General features: G+C 41.0%; 1 pseudogene; it reads left to right on the top strand.

Annotated features, from left to right (window-relative positions):
• The window catches only part of LOC112075433 (integrin alpha-7-like), an 89,677-nt pseudogene that overhangs the window by 64,892 nt on the left and 20,256 nt on the right, over positions 1 to 4,529 (top strand).

The following is a 4,529-nucleotide window of genomic DNA, read 5'->3' as shown; positions in this document are numbered from 1 at the left end:
GAATTTATGAAATTGATTCTTCCAATTATTGATAAACATGCACCTGTTAAGAAACTGACTGTTAGAACTGTTAAGACTCCATGGATTGATGAGGAATTGAAGAACTGCATGGCTGAAAGAGATGGGCAAAAGGAGTGGCTAACAAGTCTGGCTGCACATCTGACTGGCTGACTTACTACAAACTGAGAAATGATGTGACTAAACTCAACAAAAAGAAGAAGAAACTGTATTATGAAGCCAAGATCAATGATATAAGGAATGATGGAAAAAACATGAGTACTTTAAATTATGGGCAGAAAGACGAATTGAACTCCATCTCTCATCGAATTAGATGGCTTATTCATCACAAAAACCATTTGATGTTGCCAATTATTTTAATGATTATTTCTTTGACAAAGTGGGGAAACTTAGGCAGAAGAACAGAGCGACACGTCTTGCTCTTCATTGTAATCAGAGGGCTGATATAAATACTATGAATGCCAGTCTCTCTTGGCTAAGAGTTGAGGAGAGACTGACTGCATCACTTCTTCTTTTTATAAGAAACATTCATGTGTTAAATCCCTAATTGTTGCATAGTCAACTTACACACAGCTCTGACACACACACTTATCCCACCAGACATGCCATCAGGGGTCTTTTCACAGTCCCCAAATACAGAACAAATTCAAGAAAGCGTACAGTATTATATAGAGCCCTTATTGCATGGAACTTCCTTCCATCTCATATTGCTCAAATAAACAGCAAACCTGGTTTTAATAAACAGATAAAGCAACACCTCACAGTACAACGCCTCTCCCCTATTTGACCTAGATAGTTTGTGTGTATGTATTGATATGTAGGCTACGTGTGCCTTTTAAACAATGTATGTAGCTCTGTCCTTGAGCTGTTCTTGTCTAATGATGTTCTTCTGTATTATGTCATTATGTTTCATGTTTTGTGTGGACCCCAGGAAGAGTAGCTGCTGCTTTTGCAACAGCTAATGGGGATCCTAATAAAATACCAAATACCAAACCCTCTGTCCAGTAACCCACTAACCGTCTGTCCAGTAACCCAGTAACCCTAACCCACTAATCAGTCAGCATAGCCAGCAGCATACCACCCTGTATCCCACTGCTGACTTGCTTCTGAAGCTAAGCAGGGCTGGTCCTGGTCAGTCCCTAGATGGGAGACCAGATGCTGCTGGAAGTGYTGTTGGAGGGCCAGTAGGTGGCACTCTTTCTTCAGGTCTAAAAAAAAAAAAAAAAAATCCCTGTGTAGGGTGTTGTCTTTTGGATGGGACCTTAAACGGGTGTCCAGACTCTCTGTGTGGTCATTAAAGATCCCATGGCATTTGCCTTAAGAGTAGCGGTGTTAACCCCGGTGTCCCGGCTAAATTCCCAAGCTGTCCCTCATACGGTCACCTAATCATCCCCAGCTTACAATTGGCTCATTCACCCCCCCTCCTCTCCCCTGTAACTATTCCCCAGGTTGTTGATGTAAATGAGAATGTGTTCTCAGTCAATTTACCTGGTAAAATAATGGTTAAATAACCCTAACCCTGTTTCTGTTCTGATTAAGGGTGGCCCGGCCACACCAGCTGTTCTTCAGTGGAGTTGTGAAGGGGGAGAGTGCTATGGAGACTCTCGACGATGTGGGCAGCGTTCTGGACTTTGAGTTTACGGTGATATTGATTGATTATTTACTTTTATTTGACAAATAAAACTAGCCAACAGGAAAATATGATCGTTCCACCACTTCGGTGCCTTTTGAGAAGTGAATGGAGGAATGCCCATATGCAGGACCCCCCCCAGAATTGCGGGCCACATCTCACACTAMTGGATAAGTCCGACACCTTGAACAAGCTCACAAATAAATCACAGCAAAGCCAGTGAGGGCTATGGCAAAAACAGCGAGTATGTATTGTATTGTTTAAATGGCTAAATTAMTTAACAATGCACCAGGAGTACTTGCTACTGTAATTCCTGAAAATGCAGAGCCTGTAGATGGAGTARTTCTCAAATCCGAAATTATACTTTTCTTACAATGCTTGCTAGCTAAGCTGGTTAGCTTTCTCTCAGTCTCATTGAACACCAAATGTTACAAACACTAGCTAGATAGCTAGCCATTTAATGACACTTAATACTTGTTTTCTTGGTGACAGTTAATTATACATTACAAACATAATTTTTTTAGCTTCCCGTGAAGCGATTGTAATGACAGTTCACCACAACARACCCAATAGTTTCCTGATTAGTAAAGGGGTAGTTTCAAAACGCAGTTTGAGATAATTTTGAGGGTATTTTGRCAGTGGTTGAATGGGAAATTGGGCTTCCTGTCACGTCGGTATAAAGGGTCGGGAGACAGGCGCAGGAATGCGTAATAAGGGGATTTAATTGACCCAAATTACGGCGTGCCGTGTAAAGGCACGGGGACGAAGACCAAACAAACACGATACAAAACACAGGGCAGAAACCCAAACAAAAGAGCGAGGAGTCCCTCAAATAAATAACACAAGCGCACAATGATTAACACACGGGACCAGACCCGTAATCATCTGCACAATACACAATGATTAACACACGGGACGAGACCAACAATCATCTGCGCAATCCACAAGGGCACGAAAGCCAAAACACACAGCACAGATACTCACACGCACCAACTGACATTGTAACAATAATCAACAGCCCAATGGAAACCAAAGGGCACACTTATACAAGTACTAATCCGTGGGAATAGGGGACAGGTATGCGTAATGAAAGTTCCGAGGGATCCGTGACACTTCCCGGGAAAATGTTGTCTGAGGTTGCAAAACAGTTACCAAGGCGGCGAGGATTAGCAAAGGCTCAATTGTAAGCATATTTCAAATAATAKTTTGTTTCGATCATAAAACATTTTATATTGACTGTGTTTCATTCAACTAATAAATCAATCCTCCATGTTTTGATTAGGTGACCAACACTGGGCCGTCCCTGCAGACTCTAGGCTCTGCCTTCCTCAACATAATGTGGCCTCATGAGCTGTCCAATGGGAAGTGGCTCCTGTACCCCACCGCTTTTCACTTCCAGGGCCATCCAGAAACACACTGTAGACCCCACACCTCCCTCAACCCACMGAAGTTTTCCCACAGCTCTCCTTCTGAAGACCAGCCACAGGCTACAGTACGTATACTAGTACAGGGAAATACCTTTCTTTCTCTTTGCCAACAATGCATTAGTCAATATCAATWGTAAAAATATTATACTAGAAAATAAAGTGAAACAAAAACATAGAAATAAGAACCAGGTGAATCCAGGTGAAAGCTATGATCCCTTATTGATGTCACCTTTTAAATCCACTTCAATCAGTGTAGATGAAGTGGAGGAGACCGATTTAAAGAAACATTTTTAAGTCTGGGAACAATTGAGACATGAATTGTGTATTTAAGTGGCTGCTGCATTCATATAGAGATGTCACCATATTCTATGACCGAGTAGGAACGTCAACTGAATAATCTGCTTTCTACTATTAGGTAGGACCGATTTCTATAGAAGCGAGCACATTTTTACGAGGCCATAAGTAGCAAATAATAGTTCTCAAAACTTATAAATGTTCACAAGAACTTAAATTGATAAAATATCTAACACAACATTAGGTGAAAATATATATATTATTATGGATTTAAAATCAGGCTACAGTTGAAGTCTGACGTTTACATACCAACTAGGTTGGAGTCATTAAACTTGTTTTTCACCCACTCCACAAATGTCTTGTTAACCAAACTCTATAGTTTTGGCAAGTCGGTTAGGACGTCTACTTTGTGCATGACACAAGTCATTTTTTCAACAATTGTTACAGACAGATTATTTCATTATAATTCACTGTATCACAATTCCAGTGGGTCAGAAGTTTAACATACCCTAAGTTGGACTGTGCCTTTAAACAGCTTGGAAAATTTCAGAATGATGTCATGGCTTTAGAAGCTTCTGATAGGCTAATTGACATCATTTGAATCAATTAGAGTGTACTGTGGATGTATTTCAAGGCCTACCTTCAAACTCAGTGCGTCTTTGCTTGACATCATGGGAAAATCAAAGAAATCAGCCAAGACCTCAGAAAAAATATTGTAGACCACAAGTCTGATTCATCCTTGGGAGCAATTTCCAAACACCTGAAGGTACCAGGTTCATCTGGACAAACAATAGTACGCAAGTATAAACACCATGGAACACGTAGCCGTCATACCGCTCAGGAAGGGAGACGCGTTCTGTCTCCTAGAAGATAACACGTACTTTGGTGCGAAACTGAAAATCAATCCAAGAACAACAGCAAAGACCGTTGAGGAAACCGGTACAAAAGTTATCTATATCCACAGTAAAACCAGTCCTATACCCGCTCAGCAAGTAAGAAGCCACTGCTCCAAAACCGCCGATAAAAAAGCCAGACTACAATTTGCAAGTGCACATGGGGACAAAGATCGTACTTTTTGGAGAAATGTCCTCTGGTCTGATGAAAAAAATAGAACTGTTTGGCCATAATTGACCATTGTTATGTTTGGAGGAAAAAGGGGA

Source organism: Salvelinus sp. IW2-2015, unplaced genomic scaffold (genome assembly GCF_002910315.2).
Source record: "Salvelinus sp. IW2-2015 unplaced genomic scaffold, ASM291031v2 Un_scaffold3153, whole genome shotgun sequence".
Classification (NCBI taxonomy): domain Eukaryota; kingdom Metazoa; phylum Chordata; class Actinopteri; order Salmoniformes; family Salmonidae; genus Salvelinus; species Salvelinus sp. IW2-2015.
Note: the sequence above shows the minus strand (reverse complement) of the source record. Positions and strands in the feature narration are given on the sequence as shown.